Source organism: Heterocephalus glaber, unplaced genomic scaffold, assembly GCF_053883595.1.
Source record: "Heterocephalus glaber isolate CG9 unplaced genomic scaffold, H.glaber_assembly_v1.0 deba00000122, whole genome shotgun sequence".
Classification (NCBI taxonomy): domain Eukaryota; kingdom Metazoa; phylum Chordata; class Mammalia; order Rodentia; family Bathyergidae; genus Heterocephalus; species Heterocephalus glaber.
In genome coordinates, this window is record NW_028258138.1 from 46,443,093 (window position 1) to 46,454,331 (window position 11,239).

Here is an 11,239-nt window from a genome sequence, read left to right on the forward strand (position 1 = left end):
CTCTGTGTATCTGAGGCTGTGAATGGGGCCAGGACTTTGTGGGGAAACGATGTCAACCTTAAAAGTTGTGCTCATCTTCAAGAATGGGCTGAAGTAGAGTAGTGTCTGGCAGAGGGCTTTCCTCATCGGCCAACCTCTCGGAAGTTAATCTCCATCTCTCAGCAGAGGTAACAGGCAAAAGATGTACAAATCACGCAAAGCCTGGGTGGGCTGAGAGATGCACAAGAAAACTAGCCTCCTTTCCTCGCCCTGCATGTGATTCAGGCACCGGCTTTGGCAGGACAGTTTCCCTGTGAAAATCTCCACACCAGCACTGGTGGTTGGCAGAGGGGCTGGCAGAGCAGATGCCAGCAAGCCCAGGACAGGGGTCTGAGCAGCTGGCTCTCCAAGAAGAGGCACTGGCAGCCCTGGATCCCCAGGACTGCTCTGCTGGGCCACACAGAGGCAGTCCAGTAAGTGACACATGTGGAAGTGACAATGAGAGACACAGCAAGCCTCTAAGTCCTCTGTCTTGCAGTGGTGGGAAGGAAGAGGCACCCCTTTGTCCCCAGCACAGTGACACACTACTTAGAGCCCAAAGGATCAGAGTTGTGAAAAGACACCCACAGCAATCGCAGAACCTCTGGCTGATTTTGTTAGTGAAAGAAGCCCAGGGCATGAGGGAAACATGGGAGCCGCCTCACGTGATCTTGACTGGCGACTTCTTATTGGCACACAGGTGGGACATGTAGGGGACGCCAATGAAGGCCCACTTCTCACTGGGCCAGAATTTGATGATAGGGCCTTGCTTGGGGATCTTGGAGGTGTCATCGAAGTAGGCAAAGCACACACAGCCCAGGCAGGCAGCCAGGCAGATGAGGATGTGCCACACACAGTGCAGGTATGGGAAGTGGAAGGACGACAGCAGCTCACAGAAGGCCCAGTCACTGATCCAGCAGAAGAGGGCCAGGGTCCACCAGAGGCCAGAGAAGAAGCCCAGCTTAAACACACACACATGTTGTCACACCTGTCATTCTGGAAGACCTTCGGGAGATACCTTCTGGGGAACCACATGGCCAGAGCACACATCAGAACCCAAAGGATCACAAGTTCATTGAGCATCTGACCCAGGAAACTAAGGGTTGCATGGAAGCAGAGGGATCCAATTCTCACTACAACTAACAGAGTCCATATTAAGTAGATGCCACTGTTGAAGCATGTTGCCTACTGACGAAACAAGCACATGCAGATGGGCTGTAAAATGAAAAACAAGACATTGCTGATCGTGTTGTAGAACTCAGTGATGGTGGGTACCATGGTGTAGTTGTCCTCACACCAGTCTACCTCTGAGCTGCCACCTGAAGCTGGTCCCAGCAGTGTGGGGTGCCCATGGCAGCTCCCGGGCTCCCGAGCAGGCCCTCTTGGAGAGAAGAGCCCAGCACCATGTGGGAGCACCTGCTTTCTGCGGCCCATTATTCTTTTTGCTTGAAATTTTTGTAGATATTGGACAGAAGCATTCAAGTGTGCATATAAGTTTTTCAAGGTTTATTTCTCTTTACTCCTTGTTAATCTCTTTCTATAAACTGTGAAGTTTAAGGGCAATTTCCCAAAATATCTTTCCATACTGAGGATATATGTATGAAAACTTTAAAAATTTTTAGTTCTATAAGGGAGCCAAAAGTCCTTCTGATGTTGAAATGGGATCAGTATAACATACCGTACCATATATGAGTTAACATTGTGATTTTTGAACAGCACATCCAGGTGCAGATGATGCAGCAGCCCTGCCGGAGTGCAGCCTGGCCAACTCCTTGCCTATGGATTTCATGTCCTGGCTGCAACTCTCCACCAACTCTGATCCGACTCTATAATTTGTTTCCACTCAGCACAGGGAGGCAGAGGTGCCAACTAACTGACTGACATGGTAGTGGATGAAGTCAATGCCCTAGAGAGAAGGTAAGCCTGGAGGGCCAGCAGACGCAGGGAGAAAGTAACAAGCTGGCCAGCAGTGCTAGCACCAAGACAAGCTCATAGCTCTTTTAAACTACAAAAACAATGTGGGGGTTTTGCTTTGAAAGTGATTTCTTCAAAGCAGGCTAGCGCTAGAGAAGAAATCCAGTATGGTGCCTGCCATATTAACAGAAAGGGTTTAATTAGGTGCTATTTTGGGAAAGATTGGTTTAAAACTGAGCCACAAAACAACTATAGAAATACTTTGCTTCAGAGTTCTCTGCACAATTAATCTAGATCCTAATAGGTTCATAGGTGAATTCTACAAGAACTTCAGGGAAGAGGCAATGCCAATAATTCTCTAAATCTTTAATGAAATTGAAAGGGAAGGAGTACTCAAAAGTCATTCCTGGAAGGTAGTATGACCCTGATTCCAAAACCGACAAGAATCCTACCAAAAAAGAGAACTACATGCCAATTTCTTTAATGAACATAGATGCAAAAATCCTCAAGATACTGGCAAACAGAATGCAAGAAACCATCAAAAAGATCATACATCATGAATAAGTAGTCTTCATCCCAGGTATGCAAGAATGGTTCAACATATACAAATCAATTATTGTAATATATCACATAAACAGAAGCATGGGCAAAAACCACATCATGATCTCAAAAGATGCAGAAAAAGCCTTTGACAAAATCCAACACCCATTCATGATAAAAAAAACTTTGAAGAAAATAGGTAAGAATGAACTTGTCCATAAAAGAATTTGTGACAATTTCATATTAAATTGGGACAAACTGAAGGATTTCCTTCTAAAATCAGGAAGCAAAGATATCCACTATCACCTTTCCTGTTCAATGCAGCATTCAAACATTAACCAAAGAAGTCAGGTAATTAAAAAAAAATAAAAGAGATATGTAGCTATGTATAGGAAAGGAAGATGTCAAATTCTCATTTATTACAGATGACATGATTCTCTACAAAGAAGATCCAAAAAAATTGCACCAAAAAACTGCTAGAATTAGTAACAAATTTCAGCAATTTAGCAGGATTCAAAATCAACATAGAAAATTCAAGGGTAATCCTATACAATGGTAATGAACTCACTGAGAAAGAAATTAGGAAAACAATATCATTTTCAATGGCATCAAGAAAAACAAAATAGGAATTTATCTAACCAAATAAGTGAAAGACCTCTACAAGGAAAACTACAGTATGCTGAATATGGAGATTGAAGAGATGTTTCTTTTTTTTTTTTTCTGGTACTGTGGATCAAACTCAGAACCTTGTGCTTGTCAGTCAGGTGAGGTACCACTGAGCTACACTGTTGGCCAAGGAGACTGAAGAGGACATCGTATTTATAGCAGGACTATTCATCATAGCTAAATCTTGAATGTGGCCTATATGTCCCTCAACAGATGAATGGAAAGGAAATGTGGCATTTTTGTTTGTTTTTTATTCATTAAGTTTATTGGTACATTTTATGTACACAATATAATGACATTAATCATTGAGCATTTATACCTGTACATGATATAACTTGATTCTTATTTTTTTCCCCATTCACCTTCCCTCCCTTTAACCCCTCTTCCCCTCCATATTTACCCAACAGAGTAACACTTTGCTGTAAAGAAAGATAATATTGAATAATTTGTAGGAAAATAGATGCATCTTGAGACCATTCTGTTCAGTGAAATAAATCAGACACATAAACTTAAATATTGCATAGTTTCTCTTATATGAGAAACCCAAAATACAAAGGGTAAAATAAAGATAAATAATAGGAAGCATGGAGATAGGTCCTTTTCAAATGGAAAGGGAATCAAGAGTTGAGGGAGCAGGGAAGAAGGGCAAGAAAAAGGAATGAAAACAAGTATTGAGATGTGTATGTATGCACACTAACTCCATACAACAATGGAATCATTATGTAATGCCACCATGTACTAATAAAAAATAAAATCTTGAAGAAATGGATATATGTCCTCTCTTCCTGGATGGGCAGAACTGATATAGTCAATATGGTCATACTTCCAAAATTCACTTATAATTTAATGAAATCTAATGAAAATACCAACAAGAATGTAATTATTATGTACTATAAAGAGATATCAATGAAAAGTAAAAATTGAGAAGAAAAGAAAGAAAAAATTCAAAGGAAAATTAAATTGCTTATACATTTGTTGCATACTGAACTGTGTCTTCATCAATTCTTATGTTGAATCCTCAGGCCTTAATCTAATGGTATTTAGTGGCTGGGTCTTTGGAAGGTGATTATGTTTATATAGATTTAGTTTCCTTATAAGGAGAGATATGCACATACTTTCTTTTTCTCTGTCTACCCTGTGCAATTTTGTGAGAATGCACCAGGAAGAAACCCTCACTAGACCCCCACTATACTGGAATTCTGCTCAGGGTCTTCTAGCTTTCATTGTTTTCAAGTCATCTATTCTATAGTATTTTGTTGTTTTTTTACTTGCCTCTCTACTCTATTTGATTTATTTTAATCCATTGCTGTTTTCACTTGTATTATTTTTAAATATTCAATCTCTATTCTTATACATTATACAGCTTTTTTATTTAATAATTACTTGGTTCACAATATACAGTTTTAATTTATGACAATCTACCTTCAAATATTATTTCTCTATTTCTGATATAAGAACTTTACAAAACTAGATACCAGGCAAGCAGCAGTGTGGACCACAGCAGCATGGCTGCAGGCATTTCCTAGGCAGCACCCCACCCACACCCAAGGGGCTTGGGCACACAGGCCCAAACCAAAGGGCTGCCCAGAAAAGAGCTGCCCAGGTGCACAAACATCAGCCAGAGGCCCACCACATACCATTGGTAAGTGCCTGCAGATCCTGCTGAGCAGTGGTGTGGACCAGGGGGCCCAGCATCACACAGTCCAGCCAGCCCCCTTCCCCGCATACCCCCACTGCTTGGGCAAACAGACCCACTTGGAATAGAACTGCACAGGCACAAAAGCAACAGCCAGAGGCTCACCCCAATACCATCAATAAGTGCTTAGAGACCATAGCCAGAAGCCTGCTCAGTCACCAGGGTCTGGGGTGCACAGCCCCAGCCAAAGGCCCTCCCAGAAAACACCTACGTAGAAGGGCAGGTGCTAGCCAGAAACACACCTAGAAACCATGCCAAGTGTGCACAGTCCTCAGCCAGAAGTTCACCCAGATAATAGGTCAGCTCATGGATCCAGAAGACAACTATTCAGAACCCAGGAATTGGTACACTGCTGAGCAGCAGAGAAAAGTCCACTTTGTGGTTTGCTGAGAATTGAAAACCACTGGGTGAGCAAAAAGTTGCCTCAAAAAGGCAGAGCAGCCTGCATCAGTTGAAATGAGGACATGTAAACAAGACTCAAAGCCAGACTTCCAGATCACCCAAGGAAACCCCAAAGAAAAATGAAATGGAACAATCTGACACTCAACCACATAGACTCCCTGAACTGGCAATGAAAGAGGATCTGGAAAAAGTGAAACAAGAAATAATTTCTCAGATAACAGCAGAAATTGGGTCCATAGTGTAAGACATGATTAATGAATCTAGAGCAGACACAGATAAAAAATAGAGGAGCTGAGGAACATGACACAATCCAACACAGGAAACAAATGGAATTCATAAACAGATGCAGGCAGAATTTGAGGAGATTAAAAACTCTGGAAAGTTTACACAGCAGAATGAGGCATTGTGAAGACAGAATTTTAGATATAGAAGATAGAATAGCAATTAGTGACAAGGAAAAGAAAAATTTCTCAAAAAGAGTAAAAGACCATGAGACATCAACACAGTATCTACTAGACAATGCAAAGAAGAATAACATAAGACTGGTTGAAGTCAATGAAGAAACAGAAGAGAGTTCAGATGACATAAAGAAAAAACTCTTCACAGAAGTGATGGCAGAAACCTTCCCAAGCAGGAGAAAAGAACTTGACACACATATAAGAGAGGCATACAGGACTCCAACTGACCATGATAAAAAAAAATCTACACATGGGCATATAATAGTTAAGATTTCAGAAACTCAACAGAAGAACAAAATTCTACACTTAGAGAAATGAAACAAATCACATACAAAGGAAAGCCCATTAGAATCACATCAGACTTCTCAACACAAACCCTCAAGGCAAGAGGGGCCTGGATTGACATATTTCAAGCCATAAAGGAAAACAGCCTCCAATGCAGATTGATGTACCCTGGAAAATTATCTTTCATAACTGATGGAGAAATAAGATACTTTAATGACAAAGAGAACCTTAGGAACTTCATGCATACCAAACCAGCACTCCAAAAAATTTTAAACAATATCCTAGGAAAAGACAATGATGATCACAACCCCAGGAAGCCCAGCAGACTGAATCCATCAGACATGACAAGAAATTAAATTCACAGTTGGAGAATCCAACCAAAATAAAAAGTCATGACAAATATAAGCCAATACATATCAGTTATAACCATCAATATTAATGGTCTCAATTCACCAATCAAAAGAAATAGACTGGCAGAATAGGGCAAGAAGCAAGATCCAACAATATGCTGCATACAAAAAATATACTTAATTCAAACACAAACTCATAGACTGAAAGTTAAAGGGTGGACAACAATACTCTATGTGACAGAAACTGCCCCCCCCCCAAAATCAGGAGTAGTATCCTTTTTGCAGATCAAGTGGATTTCAAACTGACACTAATTAAGAAAGACAAATAAGGACACTACATCCTTGTAAAGGTAATAATCCAAGAGAAAGACAATCATAAATATATATGTACCAAACACTAGTGCACCAAACACTAGTGCACCCAACTATATAAAACAAATATTAATGGACATGAAAAATCAAATAAGCACTAATACCATTAGTGGGGGACCTAAATACTCCACTGTCACAAATAGATCAACTAGACAAAAAATAAATAACAAAATACTGGAACTCAATCAAATTCTTGAACAAATGAGCTTAACAGATGTTTACAGAGTGTTCTACCCCACAAAATCAGAATACACATTCTTTTCAGCTGCACATGAATCATTCTCCAACATAAACCACATACTGACTCATAGAACATATTTAGTAAGTGCAAAGGAATTGAAGTTATCCCCTGTATATTATCAGACCAGAATGCAATGAAATTGGAGATCAATAGCAAAAGAAACCACAAGAATTTCATAAACACATGGAAATTGAACAACACACTTCTGAATAACCAATGAGTCACAGAGAAATTTAAAGAAGAAATCAGACAGTTTCTACAATTAAATAAAAAAGTCAATAGAACATATAGGAATCTATGGGACAGAATGAAAGCAGTCTTACGAGGGAAATTCACAGCAGTGAATACTCGTATTAGGGAAACAGAGTGAACTCAATTAAACAACCTGATGCTGAACCTCTGGCTTCTAGAAAAAGAAGATCAGGACAAACCCAAAGCTCATACAAGGGAGGAAATCATAAAGATCAGAGGAGAAATCAATGCAATGGAGCTTAAGAGAAGGATACAAAAAAATCAATGAAGCCAAGAGTTAGTTCTTCAAAAGAATAAACAAAATTGACAAAACCTTAGCCAATCTTATCAAAAAGAAAAAAAAAGGCCAAAATCCATGAAATTAGGAATAAAAAGTGTGAAATTACAATGGACCAAGAAGAAATCCATAGGACCATCAATACCTATTTTGAGAATATATACAGCAATAAGATGGAAAATACAGAAGAAATGGACAGATTTCTAGATACACATGAATTGTTTCAACCAAAGTTGAACAAAGATGACCTAAAACTTCTAAATAACCCAATATCAATCAGCAAAATTGAAAAAGTAATTAAAAACTTACCAACTGAAAAAGCCTGGGTTCTGATGGCTTCACTGCTGAATTGTACAAGACATTTAGAGAGGAGCAATTGTCACTACTGTTTAAACTCTGCAATGAAATTGAAAGGGAAGCAATATGTCAGGTAAAAGGGCCGAAGACCAAGACCAGACCAGGCCACAACAAGCCTTTATTAGGGGAATAAATCTGCCGGGCTGTCTCTGAACAAAGGAGAGACAAAAGCAATATGGCTGGGGCAGGGAGAGTCTTTTATAGAGACTGGGGTGGGGTTTGTAGGGGCTGAGGCGGGGTTGAGTGAGGTAGTGACTAGGGAATGGAGGAGCCGGTGATGTCACTAGGTGGTAGGAGGTGAGCGAGTATTAGGTTACTGTCTAGGTGGGAACAGGGGCATGCTGGGAAGAAGGGTTTGTTCTTTGGTGGGAGCAACCATCTTGGCATGATGTCACACAGGGGAGGTGGCAAGGCACCATAGGAAGAGGGCAGCTACTATACTTAATAGCTGCTGAGGTGGTGGGAGACCTATCACAATACTCCCAAATTCATTCCTGGTAGCAAGCATCACCTTGATCCCCAAAGCAGAGAAAGACCCAACCAAAAAAAAGAAGTATAGGCCAATCTCACTAATGAACATAGATGCAAAAATTCCTTAATAAGATACTGGCAAATAGAATGCAGAAGATCATCAGGAAGATCATACACCCTGACCAAGTGGATTTCATCCCATGGAGGCAGGGGTGGTTCAACATATGCAAATCAATAAATGTACTACACTATATCAGTAGAGCCAAGGACAAAAACCATATGATTATCTCAATAGATGCAGAAAAGGCATTTGACAAAATCCAACACCCATTCATGATAACAACCCTACAAAAAATTGGAATAGACGGTCTTTACCTCAATCTGATAAAAGCCAACTATGAAAAACCAACAGCCAATATCAGATTAAATGGTCAGAAACTGAAATCCTTCACACTAAAAGCAGGCATAATACAAGGATGTCCACTATCACCACTCCTGTGCAATAAAGTCTTGGAAAAATTAGCCACAGCAATTAGACAAGAGAATGAAATAAAAGGAATAAAGATAGGGAATGAAGAAGTCAAACTGTCATTATTTGCAGATGACATGATACTCTATATAGAATAACCCAAGAACTCCACCAAAAGTCTTCTAGGCGTAATAACCAAATTCAGTAAAGTAGCTGGATACAAGGTCAATCTACAAAATTAATAGCTTTCCTCTACACAAACCGCAGACTCAGTGAGAGAGAAATGGGGCAAACAATTCCTTTCACAATAGCATCAAAAAATTGAAATATGTAGGATTCAACCTATCAATGAAATCAAAGACCTCTTCTCTGAAAACTATAGAACTCTGAAAAAAGAGATCAAAGAGGATATCAGAGAATGGAAAGACATCCCTTGCTCCTAGGTAGGATGAACCAACATAGTGAAAATGTCCATACTTCCAAAACTGCTATATAGATTCAATGGAATCCCAATTGAAATTCCAAAAGCATACTTCACAGACGTTGTGAAAACAATCAAAAACTTCATTTGGAACAAGAAGAGACCCAGAATAGCAAAAGCAATTCTAGGCAACAGAGACATGGCATGGGATATGGTATCATAATCCTCAACTTGAAACTATACCACAAAACTACTGTGATAAAAACAGCATGGTACTGGCAAAGAAACAGGCCTGAGGACCAGATTAGAAGATGCAGAAATAATTCCAGACACGCTAAGCCACCTAGTCTTTGACAAAGAAGCCTCACTGGAGTAAAGATAGCCTCTTTAATAAATGGTACTAGAAAAACTGGGTTTCAACTTGCCAAAGATTAAAACTAGACCTATATCTTTCACCTTGCACTGAACTGAAATCAAAATGAGTTAAACATCTCAATTTTAAAACAGAAACACTACACCATCTGGAAGAGAGGTTAGGTAGAACCCTTGAAGACATTGGTGTAGGAAAAGATTTTATGAAAAAAATTTCAGTTGCACATGAACTAGCCCAAACAATCAAGAAGTGAGATCTCATCTTATTAAAAAGCCTCTGCACAGCAGGAGAAACCACCAACAATTTGAAGAGACAACACAGAATGTGGGCAAAAATTTCAGCAGCTGTTCCTGAAGCAAGGTCTACTATCTAGAATATATAAAGAACTTAAGAAAATCAGACCTCCCACATTTAAAGCCCCAATACAAAAGTGGGCTTCTGAAATGAATAGACATTTCTAGGAGAAAGAAGTAGAAATGGTAAATAAACATATGAAAAACATGTTCAACATCACTGGTCATTCAAGAGATGGAAATGAAAACAACACTGAGATTCCATCTCACCCCAGAAAGAATGGCTGCCAACATGAAATCAACCAATAACAAATGCTGGTTGGACTATGGTGAATGAGGAACAGTGCTTCACTCCTGGTGGTTTGTAGACTCATGCAACCACTGTGGAAATCAGTATGGAGATACCTCAGAGAACTAGGATTGGAAGTCCCATTTGACCCAATTATTCCCCTGCTGGGTATCTTCCCCAAAGAATGCAATGAATCATACCACAATGATATATGCTGACCCATGTTTATAATGGCATAGTTTGTAATAGCTAAAAATTAGAAACATCCCAATGGCCATCAACTGGAGACTGGATAAAGAAAATGTGTTTTTTAAAAAAATAAAATGGAGTACAACTCAGCCATAAAGAATAAGGAATTAGAGACATTTAAAGCTAAATGGATGCGCATTGAGGCTATACTCAAGTGAAATAAATAGGACACATGTGTAAATACTGAATAGTTTCTCTCTTGTGAGAAACTGAAAGTGTAAATAAGGACTAAAATGTATAATAGATCATATGAAGTAGGACGGAAAGGGGCAGAGGGGAAGGGAAAGTGGGAGGGGAGGGGAAAGGAAAGAAGGGAATGGAATTTATGTGAGAAAATGAAAAAAATGGAAGCAAAGTCTCTGTAAATAGGGTGGGGTGGAGAGGTTGTAGGAGGGCAGTGGAATGGGGAAAAAATAAGAACCAAGATAGATTACGTAAAGGTGCAATTTCCCAATGATGAATGTCAATATATTGTATACCTAAAATGTACCAATAAAATTAGTAATAAAAATTTAAAAAAGAACTTTACAAGATTTATACTTCTTAGCTTTTTGTGTCTTTTACTATTTTTATTACATTTAACTTCTAAATGTTATAAAGTTTATAATTGTTATTGTATTTCAAATAGTCAATTATACATAAAGACTTGAGAAACTGAATAAATCTTTTTTATTACTTACATATTTACAGCACTTGCCTTTTTATTTATGCAACATTAATTTTTCATCTGCTTTCAATTATTTCCTTTTCATTTTTGGAAGATGTTTTTACTGAGTTTAGTATTTTACAACTATAGCTTTTTTTTTTCAACATGTTAAAAATGTTATTCTATTGTTTTCTGGCCTA

General features: G+C 39.0%; 1 pseudogene; it reads right to left on the reverse strand.

Moving 5' to 3' along the window:
- Positions 1-679: 679 nt before the first annotated feature.
- On the reverse strand, positions 680-1,370 carry LOC101701060 (alkaline ceramidase 2 pseudogene; annotated as a pseudogene).
- Between the last annotated feature and the right edge of the window lie 9,869 nt (positions 1,371-11,239).